General features: G+C 51.1%; 1 protein-coding gene across 1 annotated transcript in view; it reads right to left on the reverse strand.

The window, feature by feature from the left end:
* Window positions 1–12,755, reverse strand: part of IGSF21 (immunoglobin superfamily member 21) — a 271,583-nt gene that overhangs the window by 134,580 nt on the left and 124,248 nt on the right. The gene's annotated exons all lie outside the window — the stretch shown is intronic.

Genomic DNA, 12,755 nt, shown 5'->3' on the forward strand with positions numbered 1-12,755 from the left:
AACCTCTTCCCTCGTGCCAGAGAGCGCAGTGAAGAGCTGCCAAAGCAAGCATTCCTTCCTTCCTCTTATCTCCTTCTTCCATCTGAGGGTGTCTGTGCACCTGTCTGGGTTGACTGGCCTGTGGCCTCTGGACTGAGCCCAAACCACCCTGCTCTTCCCACCTGAAGCTGAGTGCAGTGTCCCTACCCGCTTGGGTCCCCAGAGAGCTGAAGGACCACAGGCCTTCCGTCACAGCCTTGCTGCCTCTTGGTCTCCTAGACCCATCCTGAGTGCCACCTCGGTGACACACGGGTGGAGGTAATGATGCTCTCCACATTCCACCCGCACAAGCCCTGGACGGTTGCTGCTGCTGTTTCAGTCTTTTAGGGGGCATCACGGACCCCTTAGAGAATATTGGGCCCCTTTTCCCTAAATAATACACACAGCATATTGGGCTTGCTTTCTGAGGATCCAAGCCCCCCTCAGGAGCCTATCCAGTCACTCCCTAGGGATTCAGAGATGCCGAGTAAGGACTCTGGTCCTGTGGGTACCACGGCACACATCAGAGAAGCAGATAAACAAAACTCAGCCACAGACACAAAGACAAGACGAATAAAGTACCAGGTGAGTCTCTGATCAAAGAATGTACAAAACGCCGAGCAAACAAAAGCAGGAGGCTCTCAGAATCCGGCCTGGTGAGTGCGGTCAGGAGGCCTCACAGAGGAGGGAATGCGCGAGACTCGGCCAGGCGGAGAAGAGGACGAAGTGACATGAGGGAAGCCCACTGCCCTGTGCTGGGACAAGGGAGATGGCTTTTCTGTAGGCATCTCCTGTGTTTCACACAAACCCCTGGGAGACGCTTTCAGTTCAGTTCAGTTGCTCAGTCCTGTCCGACTCTTTGCAACCCCATCGACTGCAGCACGCCAGGCCTCCCTGTCCATCACCAACTCCTGGAGTTTACCCAAACTCATGTCCATTGAGTCAGTGATGTCATCCAACCATCTCATCCTCTGTCATCCCCTTCTCCTCCCACCTTCAATCTTTCCCAGCATCAGGGTCTTTTCCAATGAGTCAGCTCTTCGCATTAGGTGGCCAAAGTATTGGAGTTTCAGCTTTAGCATCAGTCCTTCCAATGAATATTCAGGACTGATTTCCTTTGGGATGGACTGGTTGGATCTCCTTGCAGTCCAATGGACTCTCAAGAGTCTTCTCCAGCACCACAGTCCAAAAGCATCAATTCTTCAGTGCTCAGCTTTCTTTATAGTCCAGCTCTCACATCCATATATGACTACTGGAAAAACCATAGCCTTGACTAAACTGACATTTGTTGGCAAAGTAATGTCTTTGCTTTTTAATGTGCTGTCTAGGTTGGTCCTAGCTTTTCTTCCAAGGAGCAAGTGTCTTTTAATTTCATGGCTGCAGTCACCATCTGCAGTGATTTTGGAGCCCAAGAAAATAAAGTCTCTCACTGTTTCCACTGTTTCCCCATCTATTTGCCATGAAGTGACGGGACCAGATGCCATGATCTTGGTTTTCTGAATGTTGAGCTTTAAGTCAACTTTTTCACTCTCTACTTTCACTTTCATCAAGAGGCTCTTTAGTTCTTCTTCACTTTCTGCCATAAGGGTGGTATCATCTGCATATCTGAGGTTATTGATATTTCTCCCAGTAATCTTTTGATTCCAGCTTGTGTTTCATCCAGCCTGGCATTTCGTATGATGTACTCTGCATATAAGTTAAATAAGCAGGGTGACAATATACAGCCTTGACATAATCCTTTTCCTATTTGGAACCAGTCTGTTGTTCCATGTTCAGTTCTAACTGTTGCTTTTTGACCTGCATACAGATTTCTCAGGAGACAGGTCAGGTGGTCTGGTATTCCCATCTCTTTAAGAATTTTCCGCAGTTTATTGTGATCCATACAGTCAAAGGCTTTGGCATAGTCAATAAAGCAGAAGTAGATGCTTTTCTGGAACTCTCTTGCTTTTTCGATGATCCAATGGATGTTGGCAATTTGATTTCTGGTTCCTCTGCCTTTTCTAAATCCAGCTTGAACATCTGGAAGTTCACAGTTCACGTACTGTTGAAGCCTGGCTTGGAGAATTTTGAGCATTACTTTACTAGCATGTGAGATGAGTGCAATTGTGCAGTAGTTTGAGTACTCTTTGGCATGACTTTTCTTTGGGATTGGAATGAAAACTGACCTTTTCCAGTGGCCACTGCTGAGTTTTCCAAATTTGCTGGCATATTGAGTGCAGCACCTTCACAGCATCATCTTTTAGGATTTGAAATAGCTCAACTGGAATTCCATTACCTCCACTAGCTTTGCCCACAGGGGCAGGGGCTTTGGGTGCAGCAGACCTAGATATGGCATAAGCCCTCTTGGAGGAGGTCACCATTAACCCCACCAAAGAGCTACCAGAACTTACACAGGACTGGGACACAGACTCTTGGTGGGCACAAACAGAACCTTGTGTGCGCCAGGACCCAGGAGAAAGGAGCAGTGACCCCACAAGCGACTGACCCAGACTTGCCCTGAGTGTCCAGGAGTCTCTGCCGGAGGCGTGGGTCACGGTGGCCTGCTGCAGGGTCGGGGGCACTGAGTGTGGCAGTGTGTGTGGGGGACCTTTTGAAGGAGGTCGCCATTATCTTTATTACCCCCACCATAGTTTGGCCTCAGGTCAAATAACCGAGAGGGAACACAGCCCCGCCCATCGACAGAAAATTGGATTAAAGGTTTACTGAGCATGGCCCTGCCCATCAGAACAAGACCCAGTTTCCCCCTCAGACAGTCTCTCCCATTAGGAAGCTTCCATAAGCCTCTTATCCTTCTCCATCAGAGGGCAGACAGACTGAAAACCACAATCACAGAAAACCAATCTGATCACATGGACCACAGCCTTGTCTAACTCAACGAAACTATGAGCCATGCCCTGTAGGGCCACCCAAGACGGACGGGTCATGGTGGAGGGTTCTGACAAAACGTGGTCCCCTGGAGAAGGGAATGGTAAACCACTTCAGTATTTTTGCCCTGAGAACCCCGTGAACGGTATGAAAAGGCAAAAATGTAGGACACTGAAAGATGGACTCCCCAGGTCAGTAGGTGCCCAATATGCCACTGGAGATCAGTGGAGAAATAACTCCAGAAAGAATGACAAGACGGAGATAAAGCGAAAACAACACCCAGTTGTGGATGTGACTGGTGATGGAAGTAAAGTCCGATGCTGTAGAGAGCAATATTGCACAGGAACCTGGAATGTTAAGTCCATGAATCAAGGCGAATTGAAAGTGGTCAAACAGGAAATGGCAAGAGTGAACATCGACATTTTAGGAATCAGTGAACCAAAATGGACTGGAATGGGTGAATTTAACTCAGATGACCATTGTATCTACTATTGTGGGCAAGAATCCCTTAGAAGAAATGGAGTAGCTATCACAGTCAACAAAAGGGTCCGAAATGCAGTACTTGGGAGATGCTTAGGGGAAGTGAATCACAGATCTTTACAATTTAATGACGCCTGGACTTGGAAGTTCTCCCCTGGAGGGAAGGGGTTCCACCATCTTCTTTGCTTCTCCAACCCCGTGTATGATGCTCAGTGCCGAGCAGGGTCTTGGGAATGGCTGACATCCACAGGCCACTGAGTTCATGGGATGGATAGAGCTGGGATCTTTCCTTCAAACACCAAATGCATCACTGTATCCCTCTAGACTCCCCTATGCAACCACCTTCAAGCCTTGAAAAGAGATGCTATCAGTTCTGGATAGCAAGCCTGGGGAATTTTGGAATAGATAACGCATTTGGTGGCTGATGAACGACATGCAAATGGAGATGGACCAAAATAGAATCAACGGTGTCTTTAGGTTATCAGCAAAGGTTTGCCCAGGAGTTCAAGGTCAAATCCTTTTAATAGCCTAAACCTCAAGGCTTTGCCACTAAGACCAAGGCTGGTCTTAGTGTTCCCCTCAGCCCACTCCAGTCAGGCTTCGCCCCGCCCCCCCAAGAGGCTGCTCTGGTCCAGGCCCCCAGCGGGCTCCAGCTTCTTTAAGTCCTCTCCCTGCAGCTTTGGATGCAGATGACTGTACTCTTTCTTGGCCCACTTTCCTCCCCGGGGGTCCGGGTCACCTGACTCTGTCACCTTTCTTCATATCTTGCCGGCCGCTGCTTCGCAGTCTCTCACTGATTTACTTCTCCGTCTCTGAATTCCGAGCGCACGGACTCCACGCTGGGTGCTCTCCGCCTGCCCCTCCCCTAGGTGGCATCTCATCCAGGCCCACGGCTTTAGGTCCATCCACACTCTGTTGACCCCCAAGTGTAAATCTCTTGGTTCTGACTTCTCCCCAGGACCCCAGATTTAGCTTCCTCTGCTCCTCTGACTGCTCTATCTTCACGTCTTAGCAGCACCTGGAGCTTAATGTGGCTGACGAAAAACCCTTCCATCTTTCTTCTCCATCTACCCCCGGTCTCAGTAAGCAGCACCGTCCCCACATCCAGTGGCGAAACCTTGAAAGCCAGGCGCCATCCTGAGTCTTGCCTTCCCCTCCCCCTCCGCATGTCCGCCAGCCCTTTGGACTCTACCTACAAGTCACAGTAGAATTTCTCTGCCCTCCCATCATCTCCACTTCCACGGTCCTGATCCTCACCCAAGCCACTGTTACCTGAACTGTTCTAATAACCCTGCTTCCAGGCTTACCTCCCACAGTCCATTCAACCAGACATGATCTTTTAGTAAAGGTAACCAGATCCTGCCACTTCCCTGCTTAAAAACCCTCCAAAGCTTCCTGCTGCCCTTAGAAGCACTCCAGACCCAATGGCTAGAAGCTCGAGGCCTGCATGAGTGGTCCTGCCCCTATACCTCACCGCGTCTCTTAACTCTCCTTCGCTCACTTCATTCCGGCCATGCAGTGGGTTCTCTTTCTGACCTTTCAACATACAAAGCTCAGCCCCAACACAGGCCCTTTGCATTTACTCCTTCCTCTGCCCAGAGTGCTCCATTTCCTCCCCTTGGCATGGTGGGGTCCTTATTGCCTTTGGGGTCTCAGTTTAAATGGGAGTCTCTTCCTGACCATCCAACCCCTTTTCATCTCATCAGTCTGTTTTAATGATGTGCTCCGCCCTATCATTTAAGGCTTCCCAGGCGAAGAACCCGCCTGCCTGCAGGAGACGTAAGAGACTTGAGTTCGACCCCTGGGTTGGGAAGATCCCCTGGAGGAGGGCATGGCAACCTATTCCAGTGTTCTTGCCTGGAGAATCCCATGGACGGAGGAGCGTGGCAAGCTACAGTCCATACAGTTGCAAAAAAGGTGGACATGACTGGAGGGACTTAGCACGCCTTTGTCATTATCACGTGTTTTCTTGCTTATCTCTTTAGCTGCCCCCTGGCCCTCCAGGCCCCCCAGGCAAACTCCATGAATTTAGGATCTTGTTGTCTTGTTCCTTGACACGCTCCCAATGCCTCGAAGCATCTGACTCATCATCATGTGCTGAACTAATGTTGAATGAATGGAGCAACTCCTCCACCACTTTCCCAAACTCCAGGACTCGGTCCTGAGGTTTCAGTCAGGAAGATTCTGATGCAGTAACTGTAGGATGAGGCTCAGCCGTCGGTATGCTTTTCCTAGCCCCTCTGAAAATTCTCAAGGGCAGGATGGACAGCTCCTGCTCCTTTGCAACCCAACTTCCCTTCAAGACCAAGGATCAGGGCTACAAGAGTAGCAATTCACTCCGTGACCTCTAGAGGGAGCTTAATGTTGCTCCCATCACTCGACCCCACGGAGATGTCTGATCCGGGTTCAGGACAGATACAATCTGTGGTTGAGGGTGGAATTAAAAGACTGCAATGGAACGAGACTCGGAAAGATGCTTGCTTCCTTCTTATGTGTCACTGCGTTTATTCTACAACCAGTTGTCCGGTGGGCCTTCTCTCTGGCACTTTCTCTTTCCTCTTATGTGACTGGTGTGACAAAATTAGGCATGGTACCTCCCTCACCAGGAAAAGCCTGCCCCTTCGGGAGGTCAGGAGGAAGGATGGAGACCTGGACAAGGCAGCTCAGCCAGCTTACCCCTGGCTCGGAGAAGACGGCTTCTTGTCTTCCTTAATCCCTCCCTCCCCCAGACCTTGGATCTGTAAGACCCGAGAGGAGGGTAACAAGGAGCAGCCAGATTGAGTGGCTGCCAGGCTGGGCTCCAAGCCAGAGGGGCCAGGGAATGATGCAGCCCAGTCCTCTGGAACTTGGGCCCTGGTCTCCACTCATTACCAGGAGCATACTTGCCTTCTTGCCCTTATGACATCATCGGACTGTAATGACCCTTTATCATCATCATTTTCCATTTTGTTTCAGACAACAAAACATGGTCAAGGACTGAGACTGAGAGAAAGCCAATGCCAGTAAAGCCATACTGAAATAACTTCTTGCTTCAGGGAGAGCTAAGTGAAAGTGAAAGTCACTCAGTCATGTCTGACTCTTTGCGGCCCCATGGACTACACAGTCCATGGAATTCTCCAGGCCAGAATACTGGAGTGGGTAGCCTTTCCCTTCTCCAGAGTATCTTCCCAATCCAGGGATCAAACCCAGGTCTCCTGCATTGCAGGCGGATTCTTTACCAGCTGAGCCACCAGGGAAGCCCAGGGAGAGCTAAGACCCATTGAAATGGTTTAGCCGTATGATGACATTTCTAAGAATTAAATCCAGTGAGCTCACCAGCGTACCCATAGAGTGACAAAGAAGGTACCAGCTTTAAGCATCCTCCCTGCGCATCTGTGTTGGGAAGGCGGGTGGTAGGATGGAACTCCAGGAATCCATCTTGGCGGTCCTCCCGCAACACCTTCCCCTCTCATTTCATAACTTCTCTCTCTAGATCCTTGTTACCAAGAGACACGTGAGGACAAACAGTCACCATTTATTGAACTGCTCCCATGAGCTTTTGTTGGGTGGAATGAAAGGACTGCAGTGGGACTGGGCTTGTTTAGTTGCAGACATTATCTCATTTATGCCTACAATGTAGGTGGTTTCATGCCCAATTTCAGATGAGATTTTTAAAGGTTAGGTCACTGCCCGAAGTCACGTGCCCAGCCTCTGGGCTTAATCCTTTCTCTAATGGCTCAGAGCAGCCATAAACCCTCACTGCAGAGGCAGCCAGCGGAGCCCCAGAGCAGGACCTCACCCCGGCCAAGCAGCATCGTGGAGGGGGAATCTGCAACCACTAAACAAACACCCAGGCACACACTCCCCACAAGGTGGAAGAGGCGCGATAAGGGGCTTCTGAGAGTGGCGGTGTTATCTCTCTCGGTAGATCGCCCCCTCTGTCTAGCTCCATGGCTGTCTTACTGTGGCCTTGTAACCTGGGCCCAGTGCAGCTCTTGGGAACAAACTGTGAAGGAAAGAGACGAAACAAAGAAAAGATGATAAAAAATAAAACTGCTGTGAAAGGATAAATTCCCAGGATTCTCTGTGGTTGTTTGATGGATTTCTGTGATAGTAACAGACCTTTGGCTTTGCCTGCCAGGCAGGTGACCTCCAAGTAAATGAGTTTAGACAGTGTTCCCAAATAAGACATGTTCTTTTCCCCCCAACCCCACACTCCATAAAGGCCCCTGAGTATACTAAGACTCACACTCAGTCCCCGAGCAGACAGATATGATCAGCTGGACACGGAAGCCCGCCTGACATGGAAGTGGGCTACCTGGCGTTGTGTGTCAAAATGTGTATTCCCACCTCTACTATCTGCTCACATAACAAATATTTACTGAGATGACTCTCCACTAGGTGTGCCTCTAACGGGGAAAAGACGTGGCCTTTGTGTTTGAGATGCTCATGACCCAGTGGACAGACAGCTGTTTGGACCTAATGAGATACAAGCTGCAGTACAGACGCCCTCGACCCCCAAAGAGGAATCAAGAGCAGGAAGCGTCTAGAACTCCCTGCAGAAGTCAGGGAAGGGGCAGCAGGAGCCAAGGCAGAGCCTTTTTGGATGGCCTCAGTGTCTTCATCTGAAAAACAGGCTTAACAATACCACCAGCCTCGGTGTCAACACGAAAATGAAATGTTGAGGAAGTGTAAGGAAGTGTTACTCGCTCAGTCGTGTCTGACTCTTTGTCACCCGGTGGAGTGTAGCCTGCCAGGCTCCTCTGTCCATGGAATTCTCCGGGCAAGGGTACTGGGATGAGTAGCCATTCCCTTCTCCAGGGAATCTGCCTGATCCAGGGACTGAACCTGGGTCTCCTGCATTGGAGAAGGAAATGGCAACCCACTCCAGTACTCTTGCCTGGAAAATCCCATGGACAGAGGAGCCCAGTAGGCTACAGTCCATGGGGTAGCAAAGAGTTGGACATGACTGAGCGACTTCACTTTCACTCCTGCATTGCAGGCAGATTCTTTACCATCTGAGCCACCAGGGAAGCCCCAGATGAAACGCAGCCATGTCTGTAAAGCCCTCAGTCCAATGCCTGGCACAGAGGAGGGGTTCAATAATGCTTGTCACGCAGATTAGTGTTAGCAGAATTACTGAATGAGTCTCCAAGTTTAGGTATAAATGGATAGAAATGATTAAGTAGAGGATAGCATTTATCATTTGTTTTCTAGAGTGAAGTGAAAGTTGCCCAGTCGTGTCTGACTCTTTGTGACCCCATGGGCTATACAGTCCATGATTCTCCAGGCCAGAATACTGGAGTGGGTAGCCTATCCCTTCTCCAGTGGATCTCCTGCATTACAGGCAGATTCTTTACCAAATGAGCTGTCAGGGAAGCCCTGTGTTCTAGAACAAGGTCCCAGTCTTAATGCTAAAATCATTTGCTTGTTAGGTGACTGCCTCCTATTGGCCAAGTGTGGGATTGCACCCTCACCCTATTAGCCACTGTGTATTTTGTAGGTAACAGTAAAGCTTATGTGCCCCAGCTCTGGAGAAGACTGAGAAGCTCAAATCTGGGAGGGGGACTCAGGCAACAGTGGAGAAAACATGGGGAGATGACCATGGCTACATTTCATCTGGGGCTTCCCTCGTGGCTCAGAGAGTAAAGAATCTGCCTGCAATGCAGGAGACCCAGGTTCAATCCTCAGGGGCCTGAAAACTTTCCTGATGTCTTCTCTGTTTTCAAAGACACCTTTTGAGAATGATAATCTTTCTTCCGTCCCCTCGTTCCCTGCAGTCCAGTGATGGTGAGTTACGCAGCAGATGTAACTCACTTTTTCTGAAGTTCACTGTAGGGTGAGTTTGCCTAGAAAACCGGCTCAAAGAGCCGTCACTTTCACTCCCGTGTCAGCAAAGTACAGGATATTCCAAGGAGGGGCCATGACACTTTTTTCAAATATCTACAGCAAGCTGTCCAATAGAACTTTATGTGGTGATGGAAATGTTCTATACCTGCTCTGCCCAATGCGGTAGCCACTGATCATATGTGGCAAGTCTGACTGAGGAAATGAACTTGTAATTTAACCTGATTTAGTTAAACTTAAATGTAAACAGCAACATGTGACAAGTGGCTGCCACAGTGGACAGCGCAGATCCAGGGCCTCTGATCGTGTACACTTTCTTGAGTCTCTTCCAGAGTTTCGTCATCTTTGTCTATAACTTGGCTCGACCTCGGGGCAAAGTGTCCAAGGTGCAGGCCCTCGCCACCTCCTCCCATTTCCGTGCTCACCTACCCCAGCCCTAAGGGCTCCATAAGCCAAGACTTTCTCCAAATGCTGAGCCAGAGGTCTTGTTGACCCTGAAGGAGGGATCCCTTTTCCTTCACACCACTCCATCAGCTCCCCCAATTTACCCAAAGAATCCAGCGCATTCGCTGCGCTTCTGAAGGCTTAGGACAACCCCATTGCTAAGCTCATGCCTTTAGGACCAGAGGGGAGGCTGCTGGACGGGACACATGTTTTGGGTCATTTTGCGCCCACTGGGCTGAGTGTGCAGAGGCAGCCTCATCACAATGCCCTGCTTTTCCCGACTAAAGGGCTTGAGACACAGCCCTGGCCGGGCCTGTGTAACCTATTCATCTCCTTCCAAGCGGGGCTCTGTGAGCTCATTCATGGAGGGTGGGCAGAGGAAGCCGGGGAGGGAAGCAAACGCACGTACAGAAAACAAACAAACAAAGGGCGACGCTGGGCAGCCCCCGTCTCAGGGTGGGAGCAGGGCCGGGGAGGACGGGCGGAGGAGTGAAGCTCCGGGGGTTGCCTAGCGGGACCGGCCGGGGAGGGAGACCGGGCCTTCCCCTGCTGCTTCTCCCAGTCCCTCCAGGAGCCCCGCCTCGGTCTCGGCTCCCGGAGGCCCCATCGTGGTCAGCTCTCATCTCTGGCCATTCGGCCGGCTCCTTGGGAAAGGAGGTGGCGGGTGAGGGGAGGCCGGAGTGGCTGCGTGGAGCTGCTCCCCGGAATTGGCCCCATCCTCACCGCCACAGGCAGGCGTGCAGGGCTCGCCGGGCCCCAGGGACAGCAGCACATCCGCAGAATCAGAAGGGCCCCGGCACTTGGCTTCAGTGTGCGATTTGCATGTGATTTGCATACATCTGCAACCCCCCCCACCCCAATTCCAGACGCTTTCAGGTCAAAGGATGTGAAACGAAACAAATTAATTAGTGCAGCCTCCCATACCCCATAGGCAAGGCCCAACACCCGTTAGGAGACATAACTGATTTTTAAAGCAGTCTATACGATCACAAGCCAGGATGGAGGTGGCGGGGGGCGTGTGGTGAGCGGAGTGGGGGGTGCTCAGCATTGGGGTAGAGGTGGGAAGGGGAGTCTCCATCTGCCCTGGAACCTGGGCATCCCCGGTTTCCAGAGCACGCAGAGGTGAGCAGCGTGGGAGGCTGCTTGTGGTTCCCCACGCCTGCGCCTGGCATTGCGTTGCCCCCACCCTGGCAGCCACCTCGGCAGGGAGATTTTCACCACTGATGGAGGAACATTCGATTTCAAACAAGAGTGAGGATAGCTGCTTCAAGGGATGGGGGAGCAATGAGATGCCTACTGGTATTTTCCTGTTTCTAAGACGCCTCCCATCTTCACCCCTATTGTTCCCGTTGGGTCTCCGCGTTTTCCTCTGCCAGCCGGGCAGGTCTCTCACTACCCCTCACTCCACGGAGGGTGGAAGCAGAGACGCAGCGCCAGTGCCATCGTCGGCAGCAAGCCGGAGTTAATTTATCGCAGCCCTCTGCCAGGTGCTAATGAGACGCTCGAAGCGTGTGTCAGCCAAGCAGTTCCGTATCATGTAAATACGCCTCTTAGCGATGCGGTTCGCGACACTGTTTAACATATGCCTTGACTTTCTCTAGACCCCAGCGATCTATCCAGGAAGGAAATCTCACCTGAAGCTGGGGCCCTCCGGGGAATCAAATGTCAGATTCACACTTGGGTGGGTCCCGGGCGGCTGTGAGCTTGGGTGGAGGGTCCTCGGAGTGATTCTAAATGGGAGGGGCTACAACGCTAAGATGGAGAACAATGATGTTGGTTAAAAGGAACCCAGATCACAGCGCCCAGCGTAACCACGGCGATCAGCAAATGGTGAATCAAAGGCCAAGAATGCAAGAAGACACAGTAAGGAGAGGATGGTTCAAAGCAAGCTGGACCAACAGCAAGGAGGCTGAGGCGCCCAGTTCTGAGTCAAGGCGTCAGATGGTGAGGACTCCCCAGCAGGATCCTCTGACGCTGGGTTTTCCTTGCACCGCACGGTGGGTGTGGTGGTAGCTTGAAGGAGCTCAGGAACCACTTCCAGATGCCTGATCACCACGCGGTGCCCACCCAACCTCCACCGCCCACTCCCTCTCCACTCCAAACCCCCTACCTCCAGAGCAATTCCACTCGACTGTATCACCCACTGGTTTCACTTTGAAGAAAGGGCAACACAACTCAGCAGAGGTTGGAGAAGTGTCGGGTTTTGGTCAGCGGCTGGCGAACTATGGCTGGCGAACTATGGGCAGCCTACAGCCCCTTTTTGTGTGACCCATGAGCCCAGAGTGGTGTTTTACCTTTTTCGAAGGTTGAAAAAATAAAAAAGGAGAAGGCTGTGTCACACGTGAAAATTACACGAAACTCAACTGTCCATAAGTTACATTTTACGGGAACACTGCCATGCCGTCCCATCGACATGCTGTCTGTGGCTGCTTCTGCACTGCAGCAAGAACTGGGTAGGTGCCACAGAAACTGTATACGGCCCCTAGAGAGGAAACTGTTTACTGTCTGGGCCTCATTGAAGAGTTTCACCAACCCCTGTTGTAGCTCATAGAAGGGGAGCTCTCCACCTAACCCACTGCCAAGATGGCGGTACCCTGTTCTATGTACACCTGGGTGCCACATGGCAAGAAAGTCAATGCCCACTCGAGCTTCTCCGGAGCCCAGCCAGCCTCGACTTCCTCATGGCAAAGTGAGACCAGGCTGGGATGCCCAGTCCAGACACACAGAGATGTCTATTGGCGGTTACAAAGGCCAACACTTGCTCCCAAGACCCCAAGCTGGTTCTCCTGTTGCCAACACCACAGCCCTGGGCAGATGGGCATCTGCTCGTCTTTATCAACATCTCTTCTCAGATCTCCTTAGACCTTAGGGTGCCAGACACCAGTCCTATGTGTAATCAGATTAGAAGGCAGACTACATATGTAATTTGATTTTTAAGAAGGCAGGAAACTGTCCTGTTCTCTCTCTTCTGCCGAAAACATTACCCAAATCCTCATGCCCCAAATTTCACCCTTCAGCATTCTTTAATTACACTGCAGTCAGCGCGTTCACTGTTGGTAACTAATACTCCACTCGGAGGGGGTTTCCTGAGCATAAGGGCATGTTAGGAACATAAAAGATGC

Source organism: Giraffa tippelskirchi, chromosome 3 (genome assembly GCF_054371585.1).
Source record: "Giraffa tippelskirchi isolate mGirTip1 chromosome 3, T2T-mGirTip1v1.2.pri, whole genome shotgun sequence".
Taxonomy (NCBI): Eukaryota; Metazoa; Chordata; class Mammalia; order Artiodactyla; family Giraffidae; genus Giraffa; species Giraffa tippelskirchi.